Source organism: Pan paniscus, chromosome 20 (genome assembly GCF_029289425.2).
Source record: "Pan paniscus chromosome 20, NHGRI_mPanPan1-v2.0_pri, whole genome shotgun sequence".
In the NCBI taxonomy this organism is placed as follows: Eukaryota; Metazoa; Chordata; class Mammalia; order Primates; family Hominidae; genus Pan; species Pan paniscus.
In genome coordinates this window covers 28,408,294-28,426,336 of record NC_073269.2, presented here as the reverse complement: position 1 = coordinate 28,426,336, position 18,043 = coordinate 28,408,294, and the positions used below count along the sequence as shown (strand labels likewise).

Below are 18,043 nucleotides of genomic sequence, written 5' to 3'. Positions count from 1 at the left end.
GATATTGAAACAGCTTCTTAAAGCTAGCAGAGCCTTGGTCTTGGAGCCCCAATTAAGGGACCTAATGCAAACTATTGTTTTCCATAACCCATGGTTCCCAGAAGATGGCACACTAGACCTAGAGCTCTGGGAACAAGTGAGAAGAAATCTTAAATGACATTCTTGTCATTTAATCTTAAATTGCACAAGGGCAACAGGTCCCAGTAGCATCTTTAACATTATGGGCCTTAGATAGGGCTGCTCTGGCCCCACTCTACACAGAAGAGCCTAAAAAGGGAAGGGAGGAAGAACCATCATCTACCTTACTATCTCCTCTTGCTCCCTCAGCCCCACTGTTACCAGGTTAAGGTGCCACAGATGAGACAGAGATTTTCTCTGAGCCCCCTTCTCCAATAAATTGGGTAGAATGAAAAGGAAACACTAAAGTTATGGGGCCACACCTTAGGCAAGCAGCATTAGAAGGGGAGCTCTGGGCCTGCTTGGTGATGGGAGATCAATAAGGCAATCGGGTACATGAACCCATTGCTTTCAACACTTATGAAGAAATAAGAAAAAGTATTAGAGAAAATGGAACCACTAGCCCATTTATGAGAGGATTAATTGAGGTAATATCAGACCCCTTTCTGGTAATGGCCACTGTTTTGATTTTTCCCCTACCCTGACATGGTTCTCTCAAAATCCTATGTGGCTAGAACAGTGGCCTTTAAAGGGAGAGAAATTACAATGAGCCCATGAATTAGTTGAGGAACAATTTAAAAGCTGGCCATATAGAACCATCAAACAGCTATTGGAATTCACCTGTTTCCATCATTGACAAGAAGTCTAATAATTGGAGACTTTTTCATGACTTACTTGCTATCAATGCTAATTTGCAACCTATGGGGCCCATTCAACAGGGGCTCCCTTCCCCCATAGCAGTTCCTTGAGATTGGCCTATAGTTATTATTGACTTAAAAGACTCCTTTTCTACTATTCCCCTTGCAGAATAAGACAAAGAAAAATTTGCATTTACAATACCAGTTATCAATAATGAAAGGCCAGCTTGCTGAATCATTGGAAAGTACTTCCTCAAAGAATGCTGAACAGTCCTACCATGTGTCAGTATCGTGTAAATCAGGATTTTCTCCCCAGTAGAAAAGGATTTCCTAATTGCAAGATCATGGATGACATCTTACTGGCAGCCCCAACGGAGCCAATACTTTTGAGTTTATATGCCTCTGTCAAAAGGAATACACAGTTTAGATGTTTAATCATAGTACCTGAGAAGGTACCGATGTCCTTCCCTTGGAAACATCTTGAATACATATTAACTTTCCGGTCAGTAAGACCTCAAAAGGTTAAATGAATACTAACAACTTACACACCTTAAATGATTATCAAACATTACTGGGTGATATTAACTGGCTTTGCCCCACCTCGGGCATAACTACTGATAAGTTACAGAACCTACTTTCTATCCTAAAGAGCAATGCAGCCTTGGACTCACCCAGGTATTTGACCCCCCACTGCAAAAAGGAAAATTGAGGAAATAGAGCAAGCTATTACTCAGAGGCTACTAGATTGCATAGACCCATGATATTAAGTCCAATTATTTGTATTTACTACTAAATATTCCCCAACAGGATTAATAAGACAGATGGCTCCAAGGCTGCACCTCCTAGAATGGGTTCTTTGCTCACATACCAGGACTAAAATACCATCTCCCTGTGTCTATCTAGTAGTAAAGTCATCTATACAGGCCACAAACAATGCAATCAATTGCAAGGTTATGACCTGGATTTTGTAAGAATACCCTTAAGTAAAAAACAATTCAAAGCAGTCATCCCCCTACCTCTATACCTTCAGATAGAACTCTCTGATTATGTGGGCCATATAGAACATGTCCTTCTCAGCTGGGTGCGGTGGCTAACACCTGTAATCCCAGCACTTTGGGAGTCCAAGGCAGGTGGATCATGAGGTCAGAAGATCGAGACTATCCTGGCTAACACAGTGAAACCCCATTTCTGTTAAAAATACAAAAAACAGCCAGGTGTGGTAGCACACACCTATATTCCCAGCTACTCGGACAGCTGAGGCAGGAGAATTTGTTGAACCCTGGAGGCGGAGGTTGCAGTGAGCCAAGATGCGCCACTGCACTCCAGCCTGGGCTACAGAGCAAGACTCCGTCTCAAAAAGAAAAAGAAAAAGAAAGAGAACATGCGCCTTTCCCACTGATAAACTACTTTGTTTATTTATTGCAAAACCTTGAAACAGCCTTCATTAAGTCCATTGTTGAGCTCACCCTGTGTGTCCTTTTTTTTCAACTTCAGCAATTGCTGGTTCAACAAATGCATCCTATTTTTATTACAAAGATTCAGGCCCACAGCTCACTGTCCAGTCCACTAGTTCACACCTATGATCAAGCAGACCTGTAGGTTATGACGTCACTGCTTGACCAAGCCACCCAATCACATCAATTTTTTCAGCAAAATTGGAGAAACTTAACTAAACAATTTTAACTTACCCAAAAACTAGCTATACAAATTATTTTACAAAGCCCAGATTGCCCTCTCACAGGCACATCCCCTCCTTCAACAGATGTTAACCCTAAAGGACTAGAACCTAATCAGATATGGAAAACTGATGTTATGCACGTCCCTGAATTTGAAAAACTAACATATGTACATGTATCCGTTGATACCAATTCCCATCTAATTAGCACTCCTGCTCTTCCTGGAGAGTCTGCCCGATATGTCGTTAAACCTCTTCTTTTAACTTTTGCATTCATGGGGCGGCCCAAAAAATTAAAACTGATAATGGTCCAGCTTACACCAGCTCACAATTTCAACAATTTTGTCACAAACAGAACATCCAACATTCCATGGGTGTCTCGTATATCTCCCAAGGAGAGGCCATAGTAGAACGTGCCCACTCCACCCTTAAAAATATGCTCAGAAACCAAAAAGGTGGGATATGAGTAACAACCCTGCAATACTATTGGCACAAGCCTTATTTACCCTTAATTTCTTAAATTTAGATGATAAATTTCAATCAGCTATAATAAAGCACTTTGCAAAAATCATTCAAGATATAAAACCTTCAATTTTATGGAAAGATGTAAATAGTAATGTATGGTGTGGTCCAAATGATTTGTTAACAGGGGAAGATGATATGCTTGTGTTCACTTTCCCTCAGGTCCTCTTTGGATTCCAGTGTGATGCATCAAGTCATACTATGATGTGGCTGAAACCAAACCTGGTACCAAAAATAAAATAACCCTGCTGGACCCACAGCCCCAGATGATGTGGCTTCCTCAGACAATACAGGCCCTGGACATTATGCTGAAAAAGACAACTCAGGAGACTGAGCAAATTCTGCTCCAGACAAAAACACCATTCACTCCAGATAATCTTCCTTGCTATGCTGTCTGTTGTACATTGCAACTCTTGTAGGGTATTAGTTTTTCTTATTCTCTCACTCTGCCTGCAACCCATACCTGCTACACTCTATTAGGCCCACCTTCTAGATCCACCTTTCTTCCACCCTATTACCTGGGCAGACACCCCTTTCCCAGCTTTTAACAATGTGACTGCCTGGCTAGGAGAGATTAACATAACCATGGTGGGGTTTCTCATTAACAGCCCTATATAACAGTGTGCAAAAACATCTCTCCTGGATAGATCCCCACTCCTGCGGGTCACTCTTTGATTGGGAAAGAATATTACTGATTATACTCATGTTTATCTTATGTTATTTACTAATTCTAGCATGCAAAGCCAGAACACAAGCTGTAACTGCTGCACCTGTCAAACCTGTTGCTGCACACATCTGTACTCTTCAATCAACAAAACCTGATGAAAAAATAAAAACAGAAAATGGGGATATGTGAGAAGTCAGTCAGAGTGGTGGGAGAAACTGTAGAAGAAGGAGCAGACCTTCTGAAAGGTCAAAAGGTTCTGAGTAGTTTTGGGAGAGAATAGCTGAAGACTGCTGTTCTCTAACCCTGAAGAATAGGGTGAGAAGTATGTTCAAAAGAGTGAGGAATAAGTTATCTTGATCAGGCTTGTTTGTCTGAAGTTGTCCCTGAACTGACCTCTGAACATCCTCGCGTGTGACGTTCCCTGAAATGGGAACAATAATTGTTAATTATCTACAGACTGTGTTTGCTCAAGGCTTTTGGCATTGTGTTTGCTCAAGGCTTTTGGCATTGTGCCTGCACTGAACAAAAGCAAGCAGCTCAAGCTTCTTGGGGCTGCACTTTGGCCACTAGAGCCAGGCAGACCCCTAGTTGCTCTAACACTGCATACCTGTGTCTGAGTACTCCTTTCATCCGTTGCTCAGCCAGGGTCTGTGGGACAGACCAGGCACTCCCTCTCTTTTCCTCCTCCTCTCCTCCTCTTCCTCCTCTTCTCCTCCTCCTACTCTCCTCCTCCTTCTCCTCTCCTCTTCCTCCTTTTCCTTCATTTTTTATCCTCTTTTCCTCCTTCTCTTCTACTTCTCCTTCTTTCCTCCTCCATATTCTCCTCTGCTCCTCCTCCTTCTCTTCTCCTCCTCTTCCTCCTGTTCTATTACTCCTTTTCCTTCCCTCCTTTTCCTACTCCACCTGTCCTCTTCCTTCTATTTCTCTTCTCTTCCTCTCTTCCTCATCCTTCTCCTCTCTGCCTCCTCCTATCCTCTTCCTCCTCTTTTTCTCTTCCTCTCCTCCTTCTCATCCATCTTCTCTTATCCTCCTTCTCTCCTCCTCTTCCTCCTCCTACTTCTCTCTTCCTCCTCCTCTTCTCCTCCTACCCCTCCATTCCTCCTCCTCTCTTCCTCCTTCTACTCTCCTCTTCCTCCTTTTCCTCCTTTTCTCCTTTTCTTCCTTCTCTTCCTCCCCTCCTCCTCTCCACCTCCTTTCCCTTTTTCTCCTCTCCTCCACCTCCTTCTTTCTCTCTCCTCCTGTTCCCCCTCTCTTCCTCCTCCTTCTCCTCCCCTCCTCTTCCTCCTTCTCTTACCCTTTTTCTCCTCCTTCTCCTCTCCTTCACCTTTTCTTTCTCTCCTCCTCCTAACCTTCTCTTCTCTTCCTCCTTTCCTTTTTCTCCTCCTCTCCTTCTCCTTTTCTCCTCCTCCTCACCTCTCCCCCTTTTCTTCTCTCTTCCTCTTTTTTCTTCCTTCTCCTCTTCACCTCCTCCTTCTCTTCATCCTCCTTTTTCTTCTCTCCTCTTCATCCTCCTTTTTCTTCTCTCCTCTTCCTCCCTTTCTTTCTCCCTTCATCCTCCTCCCCTTCTTCTCCTCTTCTCCTTCTTCTCACTGCCTCCTTTTCTTTTTTCTCCTCTCCTCCATCTCCTTTTTCTTCTCTTCTTCTCTTCCCCTTCCCTCCTCCCCCCTCTCCTCCCCTCCTCTTCTTCCTCCTCCTATTCTTTTTTCCTGTCCTACTCCTCCTTCTCTCCTCCTTTTCTCTTTTTTCTTCTCCTCTCTTCCTTCTTCTCTCCTTTTACTTCTCTTCTCCTACTCCTCCCTCACTCCTTCTCTTCTTATCTCCTCCTCTTTCTCCTCATTCTCCTCTCCTTTTTCTCCTCCTTCTATCCTCCTCCTACTCCTTCTCCTCCTTTACTTTTCCTCTCCTCCTCTCCTTCTTTCTCCTGTCATCCACCTCCTCCTCCCCTCTTTCTCCTCCTCTCCTCCTACTCCTCCTTTCCTCCTCTCTTCCTCCTTTTTCTTCTTCTCCTTCTCCTCTCCTTCTCTCCTCCTTCTTTTTTCTCTTCCTTCTTCTCCTCTCCTTTTCCAACTCTTTCTCCTTTTCTCCTACTCCTCCTTTTATTCCTCCTTCACCTCCTCTTCCTGCTCCTCATCTTCTCCACCTCTTACTTTTCTCTCTCCTCTGCTTCTGCTCCTCCTCCTTATTCTCTCTTCTCCTTTTTCTCCTCTCCTCCTCCTCTACTCCTCCTGCTCCATTCCTCCTCTCATCCTCCTCCTCTCCTCCTACTTCTCCTCTCCTTCTTTTCCTCTTTCTTCTCGTATGTATTTTCTTCTCCCCCTTCACCTTTTCTCCTCTTCCTCCTTTTCCTTCTCCTTTCATCCTCTTTCTCCTGTCCTCCTCCTTCTCCTCTTCCTTTCTCTTTTCTGCTCCTCCTTGTCCTCCTTCTCTACTCCTCCTCTTCCTTCTCTCCTTTTCCTTCTCCTCACCTCCTTTTCCTCCACCTCTTTTCCTCCACCTTCTTTTTATCCTCTCCTCCACTCCTCTTCCTCCTCCTTTACTGTCCTCCTTCTCCTCCTGTCCTCCTCCTCTCCTTTTTCTCCTCCTCTCCCCCTGTCCTTCTCCTCCTCTTTGTCTCCTTCCCTTTTCCTTCTCCTCCTCTCCCCCTTCTCTCCTCCTTTCCTCCTCCTCTCCTCCTCCTCTACTTCTTCTTTTTTCCTCCTCCTCCTCCACCTCTCCTCCTCCTCTCCTTCTCTCCTCTGCTTCTTCTTCTTTCTCTTCTCCTGCTCGTCTACTCCTCCTTCTCCTCTTTTCCTCCTCCTCTGCTCCTTCTCCTCCTTTTCTCCTTCTTCCCCCTCTCCTCTGCCTCCTCTTCTCCTCCTCCTTCTCCTCTATTCTTTCTTCTCTCCACCCCCTCCTCCTTTCTTTCTCCTTTTTCTCTTCCTTCTTCTATCCTCCTCCACCTTTTCCTCCTAAGTACTCCTTCTATCCTCTGCTTCTTCTTTCCCTCCTCCTTCTTCTCTTTTCCTCCTGTCCTCCTTATTCTCCTTTCTCCTTTTTCTTTTCTCCTACTTTTCTTCTTCTCTCCTTCTCTTTGTTACCTACTCCTTTGCTTCTCCTCGCCCTCCTCCTCTTTCCCTTCTTGTCTTCCTCCTCTCCTTCTTTTTCCTTTCCTCCTCTTCTCCAAGTCCTTCTCTCCTACGTCTTCTCTAGTCCTTCTCCTTCTTCTCCTCTCCTCCTCCTTCTCTTCCTGTTCTCCTCCTGCTCTCCTCCTTCTCTTCCTCCTCCTTCTCCACCTATTTTCCTTCCCCTCCTTCTTCTTCCTCTTCGTTTTTTCTCCTCCCCCATCTCCTCTCCTCTTTTTCTTCCTGCTCCCCTTCTCTTATCCACTTTCTCTTCCTTTTCCTCTCCTCCTTCTTGTACTTTCCTCCTCCTTCTTCTAATTTTTTCTTTTTTCTTTTTCTCCTTTCTCTCCTCCCTCTCCTTTCCTTTTCTTCTACTCCTCCTTCTATCCTTCTGCTTCTCCTTTTCTCCTCCTTTTCCCCACCTCCCTCTCCTTTTTCTCCTGGCCTCCTTCTCTTTCTCCTTCTTCTCCTCCTTTTTCTCTCCCCCTCCTTCTCCTTGCCTTTTGCTTTTTTTGTCCTCCTCCACCTCCTCTCCTCCTCCTCTCCTCCTCCTCCTATTCTCCTTCTTCTCTTCTCCTTCCTTTCCTCTCCTTCTCTTTTTACTCCTCTCCTCCTCCTCCATCTCCTCTCCTTCTTCTCTCCTCCTTTTTCTCTCCTCCTACTATTCCTTCTTTATCTCTCCTCCTCCTATTCCTTCTTTATCTCTCCTCCTCCTCCTCTCCTCCTTCTCCTCTCCTCCACGTCCTAGTCCACCGCATCCTCCTCCCTGCTTTCTCTTTCTCTCCACCTCTTCCTCCTTTCCTCTTTTTCCTTCTCCTTCTTCTCCTCTTCTAATCCTTCTTTTCCACCTCCTTTTTTGTCTTCCTTCTTCTCCACTCCTACTCCTCCTTTTCATCCTCTACCTTCTCCTCCTTCATTTCTCCTCTTCCTCTTTTTTCTTCTCTCATCCCCTTCACCTTTTTCTTCTCTCCTCCTCCTCTCTTCTCCATTCCTCCTCTCTTCTTCCTTCTCCTCCTGTCCTCTTCCTTCTCCTCCTCTCCTCTTTTTTCTCTTCTCTTCCTCCTCCTCCTTCTCCTCTGTCTCTTCTCCTCTTTTCTCCTTTTTCCTCCTTTTCCTTCTGTCCTCCTTCTCCTCCTCTCCTCCTCCTTTTGCCTTTCCTTTTCTGCCTCTACTCTTCCTCGTTTTCTTTTCCTCCTTTTCCTCCTCTCTTCCTTCTTTTTCTCTTTGCCTTCTCTTACTCCTTTTCCTCTCCTCCTCTTCTCATTTTTTCTTCTACTTTTCCTTACTCCTCCTCCTTCTCTCCTCATTCATCTCTTCTCCTCCCCCTTTTCTCCTCTTATACTTTACTTTGCTTCCTCCTCCTTCTCCTCTCCTCCTCCTCTCCTGCTCTTTCTTGCCCTCCTCCTATTTTCTTCTCCTCTTCTCCTCGTCCTCCTTCTTCTCCTCACCTTTCTCCTTTTCCTCTCCTCCACCTCCTTCTCTTTTTCTCCTGCTCTACTCCTTTTTCCAGGTTTTTTCTCCTCTTCTCTTCTAGTCCCGTTGTTCCCTTCCGTTTTTTTTCACCACTTTCTCTCTTCTATCTTCTTCGCATTTTTTTCTTCTCTTCTCTCACTTCCTCCTCCCTTCAGCTCTCCTCCTTTCCCACTTATCCTTCTCTTCCACTCTTCTCTTTTTCTCCTCCTTTCTCTCCACTCCTACATTCTTACTCCGCCTCTTACCTAGCCACTGGCAACAACAAGCAGCACCCAGCACACGTTGTGGCAGTCTCTGCAGTGCTGTGCTAGCAAGACCTGAAGTGCGTCGATATTAGCTTTTGGAAGCTAAGAATCCGGCCTAACCCAGGCGGCCGAGTTTATTTATATGTTTATTTATTTATTTATTTATTATATGAGAAAGGGTCTTGCTCTGTCACCCAGCCTGGAGTGCAGTGGCACAAGCTTATGACTAACTTTAGCCTCAAGAGATTCTCTCACCTCAGCCTCCCGAGTAGCTGGGAATACAGGCGTGGCCCACCACACCTGATTAACTATTTTTGTAGTGATTGGATCTCACCATGCTGCCCAGGCTGGTCTGAGACTTCTGCGCACATGTGTTCTGCCCTCCTTGGCCTCCCAGAATACTGGGATGAATTTATTTGTTATAACACTGCCAGGAATCGGATGGTGCAAGCCCGTAGGCCAGAAACATCTTCTCGATGCTGCTCTCCAACTTCTGCGCTGTCTCCCTGTATCCTTCCCCCTGTGAAAGGAGAAACTTTCCTTCTATGGTCTTTCCAGTCTCTCTCTGGCAGGGAAGCCTGGAAACTAGTGATCCTGCTTTCCTCTGCAGCCAGAAAGCATCGTGGGTGCTGGCCAGGAGGTGGCCTCCTGGGGTGTTCTCACCAGGGTGTTTGGTGGAAGCGCTTTCCGCACCCTGCTCTGCCGATTTGACCTTTCTGGGCAGAGGACACTGGCACTGAGGGGGCAGCAGGCAGCCCTGCACCCTTGCCCTTTCCTGGCTGGCAGTTGTGTTGTGGCTGACTACCACCTAAGGTGCCCAGGAAAGAAGGGGGCCACGGCCTGGCCATGGGGCGCCTATCATTCCTCACCCTTCCATCAGTGGGGTGCGTGTTTCACAAGGACCATCGGTGTGGAGATCACCTTCCTTGCAGAAGTGAGGGGCTCAGTGCCAGGTGCCGTCGTGAGTCCAGGAAAAAGGCAGGGGGCCTACTCCTGCTGGAACAATTTGTGGCTTGTTCTGGGGCTTCCCTTCCTCCTCCCACACCAGCCAGACACCTAGTGTCGCTTTCTCTAACCCCAGCACCAGCCTCTGCCTGGGCCCCCTCCCCTGCTGGGAAAAAGGCTTATGGGGTGCCTGTATAAACTGGCCATTAAAATATGGGACAATAAGTTGTGGAAAGCCACAGGAGGCCTCTGAGGAGGGAAGCCTCCTTATTGCCATCATGTTCCCATGACAAGAGCATGACCTGCTCTCTTATCTATAAACACTGTGCTGAAGGAGAAAGACACTCCTTTGAAGCATTGGAATGTGGCCATACTTGCTAGCTCCTAGTTAAGCCTACTCCCCACAGCTGCTCTCCCATAAGTTAAAGAATAAATCAGTAGTTAAGTTTATGCTGCTTCAGCACAAAGAAAATTTACCTAAACCGCCACTGCTATAGATTAGGTGTGTGACACACCTCCTCCCTTTCACCATTTTACCCTGAACATCTGCTTCTTAGATCTAAGTGATTGTACTCAATAAACAGTGTGGAGGCCTGAGATCAGCGCCTTTGCAGCCTCTGAATTGCACTGGCCCCCTGGCCCCCATCCTTTTGCACTCTTAATTTGTCTCTTCTCATTACTTCGTCACCACCGGAAATCAGGTACCCTACAGGTGGTGTTGAGGCTGGTCTCCAACACTCCCCCATTTCCCACTCATGTCTCTTAGGAAACTGCGACCCTAATGTTTGCTAAGGAGCAGGGGAGGTCCTTCCCATCGCCGACACTTTCCCTGGGAAGCAGCGCATTTTCTGGGCAGAGGGCGCATTGAGCATGTGATTCACGAGCCCAGATCCAGGCCAGCAGTTCACACTCAATTACAAAACTCTACACAACTTCTGAGCTAGCAGCAGCACACGTTTGGGGAACATTGGAGGGATTGTCTTCTTCTTTTGTGGGTGGTGATGTTAGTGGTTGTGAAGAGAGAGAGAAGGGTGAATAAAAACTATAATGATTTGGTAAGTTGAAAAACCTGTCTGGGAATTTCATTAATAGAAAATCGAACCCTGGTTCTTGTTTAAGAGTTTAGATTTAAGCTTACCCCTTTCAAAGTCAATAAAAACAAAATTTGCCTGTTAGATGAGAATGTTGAAAATAGTGAGACGCTTCTGTCTGGTGGAAACAAAATGATTTCTACAAAGGCAAAGTTGCCAGTGCATCCCCATATATTTGAGGGTTTTTTCCTTTTTTAGATATGTAATGGTCCCTGCACCTATGCACAATGATGCTGAAGTATATTTAATAGAAGTGGAAGGTGGGGGAAAGGGAATTGCAAAGAGAAGAATGTGATTTTGTTTTCATTTTTTCACACCCGTGAAAAGCATTTTCTAGATTTGATGCTTTTTCAAGTAGGCAGGTAGAGTTTCTAAGCCATATTTTAATCAGAGAGTCTGTTAGAGGCCAAAGGCTCGGCTAAAACCTTTTGGAAACACACAAAAAAATGCGCAGTTCTGTGCTACCTTCAAGAGTCCACAGAACTTTTGCAGGAATGGATATGAATTCCTTCAAAAGGGTCTTGTGCTCCATTTCAGGTGTTTGAAGTTGCACTGTTTATCATTTTTAGAAATTCCACTAAACTGGATGCATGTTAGCATATCTTGTTTTTAAAGGATTTGTTGGATGTGGGACAATTTTTGGAAATGCTACTGATGCTTATGGATATATGGAGTACCATTTCTGGGGTTTTCTAGGTACCACTTTATTTCTCATTAGAAATTCAGACTCTAAGCCCTGAGCATGGCAGACACGTGTTTGTTATGTGACGGTAAACATGCTTGTCACTAAGCTGTTACAGGTGACACATTCATATGTAACTTGTTACACCATCCAAGTGACTGCTTGATGAAAGAGTTTTATTTTAAGTCTCTTCAGGCAGACTCCTGAGGTCTTATTTGCATCTGACACAGGCACAGCATGTAGAAGGAGAAAAAATACATCTTACCTTATTAGTCCTGCATTAGATCAATAGCTGTTTATTAAGTACCTGGTGTATGCCAGGCACTGCACAACATAGGTGTCCTGGTAATAAATGGCTGGTAACAAATGTAGTTGTCAGAAGAACACAGTGGCTCATGCCTGTAATCCCAGCACTTTGGGAGGCTGAGGTGGGTGAATAACCTGAGATCCTGAGTTTGAGACCAGCCTGACCAACATGGTGAAACTCCATCTCTGCTAAAAATACAAAATTAACAGGTCGTGGTGTCATGTGCCTGTAATTCCAGCTATTTTGGAAGGTTGAGGCTGGAGAATTGCTTGAAACCAGGAGGTGAAGTTTGCAGTGAGCTGAGATTGCACCATTGCACTAAATAAATAAATAAATAAATAAATAAATAAATAAATAAATGTAGTTGCCCTGCATCAGGGGTCCTCAACACCAGAGCACAGACTGATACCAGTCTGTCCTGCTACAAACCAGGCCGCACAGCAGGAGGTGAATGGTGGGTTAGCAAAGTTTCATCAGTATTCACGGCCACTCCCCATCACTTGCATTACCGATCAGCAGCAGCATTAGATTATCATAGGAGTGCAACTGCTATTGTGAACTGTGCATGTGAGGGATGTAGGTTGTACACTATTTATGAGAATCTAATGCCTTAGGATCTGTCACTGCCTCTCATCACCCCCAGATGGGAACATTTAGTTGCAGGAAAACAATCCCAGTACTCTCACTGATTCTACAATATGGTGAGTTATATAATTATTTCATTATATATTACAATGTAATCATAAGAGAAACAAAGTGCACAGTAAGTGTAATGTGCTTGAATCATCCCAAATGAAAACCATCCCACCACATCTGTGGGAAGATTGTCTTCCCCAAAACCAGACACCGGTGCCAAAAAGGTTGGGGACCACTGTCCTACATTGTGCAGAGCCTGCATATACTAGGTAGCCAAAAAAATTTTTGGTGGGGTTAATTAGATAGAGCTTTTAAAAGCTGTATTTGTCTTTGGATAGCTTGCTTTGTATTTTCTCTTTTTTCCCTTTTCTCAGAGACAATGGGGTAGGATTATAGAAAATGTCTGATATTTCTGGTGGTTTAATTACTTTAAAATATTCCTTGTTTATTTTGGTGTACCTTTTTGGACTAAGTTATTTTCACCCTGTTTTTTGAAAGCACTCAGCAAAGATTTCACATTTCTACTCAGAGCAAAACTATTAGGGTTGGGTGGGTATATTGACTACTGTTATAGATGCTTTATGATCTACCCAGGGGCTGGCAATAAATTAAGCTCAGGATCCACAGTTCCTAACTATTGCTTAGCCCCATGGAACAGCTGCTTTATACAGTCAGCTTGATCTCAAAACAATGTAGTTTTAAATGTATACTGCTTATTTACCTCTGTATATGTGTGCTGTTATTTTTAATAAAGAAGACCATTATTTCTTTTCAAAATAAATTCAGTTGATTTGAAGGTATAAGGGAATTTAAAATGAAACTTTAGCTTTTGGTGGCATTGCCATTGATGAATATGATGACAGGCATCTTGTCAGTAGCTTTTCTACCTCATGGGATTGTTGTAAGCATAAAGCAAATGTTTCAGAAACTCAAAACCTACATATGGAATAAAGTGGTATATTTTGAGATCAGGAAGCTTTATGGGTGTCTACTGTGGATTTCCTTTCCAGAATTTTGAAATTTTTAGTGTCTTGCTTTGGGAAAGGGTGCTACTGGCCTTTAGTGTACAGACACTAGAAATGCTGCTCCACATATTACAATGCATAAGACAGCCCCAAATGTCAGGAGAGCTGAAGTCAACAAAGCCTGCTTGAGAGGTGTAGTAGTGGCCTTTATTGCATCCACAAGCACACTGGGTGCATTCCCTGTATTGCATGTGCTATATTTAGAAATCTGAAATTCCATAAAATAGGTAAGCTTTTATCTGCCTCTAAGGTGCCATGGTTGGCAAGGTCAAAGTTTTACAAGAAGCTTGGGATTGAGGAAAACATTAAGTGATGTTCAATGTATTTGAAAACTCCATAGTAAATAAGAGCTCTAGAACTCATCTTCTTTTACAATTGAGATGCATTGGCTCTGTAAAGCTGTTTTGGTAGGTGGCTCAGTTTTCCCAGTCACCTCCTCAGTTATTTAGGAAATTCGCTCTGATGCAGTCATCTGCCAGTCTTCCCCATGTTTCAAGTTATGTGGACTATATCTTTTTAAAAAGTTCTTTAAATTATCTCTTACTTGCTTGACAGTTAGTGTTTTTGCATTCATAGTCTCCATAATTTTAATTTCTCAAGTTCTTGCAAAATTCTTACTTAACTACCTGCCCTTTGCAAACAGCAGTGTTTCTGAGCCAGGTCTTCTGTCCTACATGTCCTCTTGAGAGGGTGGATGTCAGCCAGATGCTCTGGCTGAGGGAAATGGGGATAATACAGGGATGCAATAAAGGACACAGTAATAATTTTATGTTCTGGATCCCAGGCCTCAGACCAGAACTGTCTAGTAGAATGAAAGGAGTGATCTTTTAGCCAACCAGTGCTATTGGTCTGACCTTTGTCCTGCCCTCCCACTTTCCACGCTATGACACAAGCAGGAGATATGCAAGGGAGAAGGCAGGAAGATGAGGAGACTGAATTCCAGATAAGAAAGGGCTGCCTGCAGTAAGCAGACAGTTGCCCCCAAAGTGCTCTGGGCCCCCACTTACCTTAGAGACATGTGCAACACTTGAGAATAGTTGTTTTAAAAATCTTAAATCAGTGGACAGACTGTAAGCATTCCACTGGTGTCAGTTGCCAGTTACCCAATGCCTGTTCTCTGCAGCGACCTTTGCAGTCCCATACCTGGGGGTGAGTTCTGTTCTTGCAGAATGACCTGTGCATTCTGGTGCTTTTCTTACCTCTCCTCTAACCTATAAACTGGCAACTCTAACACTATATTTTCACTTACAACTTCTCTGAAGCTGTACTCTTTGTCATCCTGATCATACTACAAATCCCTCATCCTGTAGGTACTTGTAATAATGAAAGTAATCTCCATCCCTTCTGGAAGATGATTGCAATGTACACAACCTACTAGGCCAGGAATATTACTGATGGCTGTCCTGATGCATGTCTCTCTCACCCCCATGTCCAATCAGTCACCAGGCTCTCCCCCAAAACCATGCTCCAGTCACTGACTTTGGCTGTTTAATCACTTCTGACCTAAGGCCATCATTGAGTCATAAACACTTCTTAAGTTAATTTTCTGCCACTAATTTCTCCCTGCTGCCGTTAATTTTCCACCCTGCTGTCAGAGTCATCATCCTCAAAAACTAAAGCTTCTCTCGTTGTTTGCCTGCCTAATAATATTTCTTGGCTCCCTGTTGTCTACAAAAAGAAAAATCCAAACTCCTTAACTTGTTTTACAAAGACCGTCATCTGCTTCCAAACCAAATATATTTTCTTTTTTCTTTTTTCTTTCTTTTTTTTTTTTTTTTTGAGACGGAGTCTTTCTCTGTCACCCAGGCTGAAGTGCAATGGCACAATCTCATGTCAATGCAACCTCCACCTTTTGGGTTTAAGCGATTCTCCTGCCTCAGCCTCTGGAGTAGCTGGGATTACAGACACATGCAACCACGCCCAGCTAATTTTTGTATTTTTAGTAGAGATGTGGTTTTGCCATGTTGGCCAGGAGGGTCTCGGACTCCTGACCTCATGATCTGCCCACATCAGCCTCCCAAAGTGCTGAGACAAGCCAAATTTCTAGTGTTGGCTCTTGTCTCTATCTTCCACATCACTACCACACTGAATAATTATTTACTCCCTGTGCTGTTGCATGGGTTGCTGTTTTTGTTGTGTGTCCATCCACTTACCCCAGCAAAGAATATTTACTCCTCTGGTGAGACCCATCTCAGATACTACCTTTTCTAGGGAGAATTCAGTCTTTTGTTCCTAATAACTGTTACCCCCATCTGTCAAGTCTGTCTGCTGTAATTTATCTGTTAGCATGTTTCTCCCACCTCAAAAACATTTTTTCCATCTCCTTACCTAGCACAATTGCATGGTTGGTGCTCACTGACTACGGTATTTTGATTACTTTGCCATGTACACTGGTGGCCTGAATAAAGGAAGATGAATGTGGGAATAAAGACAAAGACAAAAAAGTTTATTTGGAAGAAGGGGTCAGGGGGCTCCTTGCTTCTAGTGAACAAGGGCCCTGAGTTCTAGAGCCCTTTATATTTATTGAGTAAAGGAGATAGGGAGAAGGGGGTGATTGTTGGTCAGCTGCTTGACTTAGTGTAGGCCTGCATGACAGCATTCTTTAAACAGTAGGCTCCAGATGTCCCAGTAGATAATCTCAAGGAGCACGGCACCAGGGAGTGGCTCCCCTTAGCATACCTTCCAGTGTCAGGCGCAGATGTGAGTTTGCCCACATTCTGCATTCATGATAAACAGTTTGCTCTTTGATCATATAGCTTCCAGTGGAATGCTGTGTTGGTCACAATCCTCAGGCTTCTGGCTCCCAACATCTCTCCCTTTCTGTTTTTGCATTAATTGAATGAATGTATGGCCAGGTTGGGCAGCTTTATTTTCTGATTGGCAATCCATCTGATTTTACAGGCTATGAGCAGGAAACAGAGACAGAACAACATTATTCCCAGAACTATATATGAGATGTTAATGTGGTACTTTAGATAGTTCCAAGGATTGAGGCTCTCCAGGCCTTGCTGGAATTCAGTCCAGGCTTCTAAAGAAGGCTGAAACTCTTGAGTTTGCTTATTTAAATCAAGAACTTTTTTTTGTAATTCACCAATGTCAAAGGTGATGTTGGATGTGAAAGCTCCCTGCAAATGGGCTTTTACAAGGTCCCATGTATACTCTTTGGTTATATTCTAAGTTGGTTACACAAATATGAGTGTGATTAAAATGACAGTGCAATTGCTGTTGCAACTGTAAGCTTTGTACTTGTTCCCCTAACCACAGAGCCATGGATTTTAACATTACCACTTCAGTTTGTAACTCAGTGTTAATTTTACTTTGAAGTAGCCATGCTTAGTTGGCTGTATGCTTCCAGTCCTCTACATACTGAGCCATTTGAACAGAACTATGCAAAGCTACAGAGGACATTACAGCAGAAGTGATTAGTGTGACCAAAGAAACAATAGCAAAAATTATCATGCCTGAGGCTCTACAGGCACGATGAGTAAGTTTAGTTAGAAGAAGTTTCACAAAGTGCCAAACAGGGGTGGCATCACAAGGCTCAGACAGATTAATGAGAATCCATAGCCCAGGAATGTGACCCAAATATCAAAGTAGAGATATTACATGTTTGCAATGTGCTATGATTAATGCAGTGATATAACCGGCAAGATTTAAGGTCAATTGAGTATTATTTACCTGGAGCTGGTCCGCCTTAGCTGCCAGAAAGACATAAGGATTAAAACCACAAACCATAAATTGAGTGGTGATATTCTTTACAAATGTAACATTAAGACTGTGTTGAGTAGCAGTACTGGTATTAGAGAGTGTTCCTACCCAGATACTACCGTTTGTGAACAGCAGTGCTGCTTTCCATATAGTTTCTTGAATTGGACCTTTCCTCCCTAGATAATGCCACTGAGGAAGAGGTGGGCTAAAGCCTGCTCCATGCCAAGCAATCCAGGTGGCAGACTGGGATTGGATCCCGGTGTGGTATAAAGAAGGAGTATTCAAAGCTTGCCACCAATGGCAGCGAAGTTTGTGTCATGATTTCTGATTTTCATCTTTTCCATCTAGTTGACCTTTAGTTCCCCAATCCACAATGTCTCCAGTTAACACAGATTCTTTTCTACCCAGTGGGCCAAGACACTGGGTCAATGGAGAGAGGTTGGAACTATTGAAGGGAATCCATTCCATATAGTCAGCACAGTTGGGGCAATTGGGCCAGGCATGGTTGGTTAGCACACCAATTACATAAATAGAACCAAGACCTATTAAGTACATAACTTTTCCATGGTGACTCAACCATGCTTGAGCTTCAGTTGTAAGACAGCTATGGTTGAGCGACATCTTTGTAGTGATACACAAGGGGAGTCCTTCCAGTGGGGTAGTATAATTGATGACATTGTTCTGAGAGTCTAACTGTTCTATGTCCGGGGGAGCCGGACATAGGGGTCCTGGAGCCCATGCTCTCTGATCACGACAGATCTCAGGAGGAGTGTCACTCCAAAGTACGGGTTGTATTGCTGGAGGATTGGGAACCTATGCCCAATATGTTTTTGACTCTGCAAGGGAAAACCTACCACACAGGGCATTATAGCTAACATGGCCAAGAACATGGAATCAGGGTTTTTTTCTGGCCTCCAGTAGTTAATCAGCTTCCTGCGTGGTTTTCTTGAGTGTCCCCCAGGTTATAGGGGTTGATGTCATCATGACTCCAGTTGGCCTTCTGTCCATTTTTGCACTCAGGCTCAGCTGGCTCATGGCCCATACCAGAGGGACTGGGCCCATGGTTGGCCACCATGGGTTCCTCCAGTCTTCCATTCCATGGTTGCACGCACCTTGAGGGCACCCACATGGTTTGTCCATCTGCTGTAAAA

General features: G+C 44.2%; 1 pseudogene; it reads right to left on the bottom strand.

Annotated features, from left to right (window-relative positions):
* Nucleotides 1-15,640: 15,640 nt before the first annotated feature.
* LOC100967297 (zinc finger protein 254-like) overlaps nt 15,641-18,043 on the bottom strand; it is a 73,966-nt pseudogene continuing 71,563 nt past the window's right edge.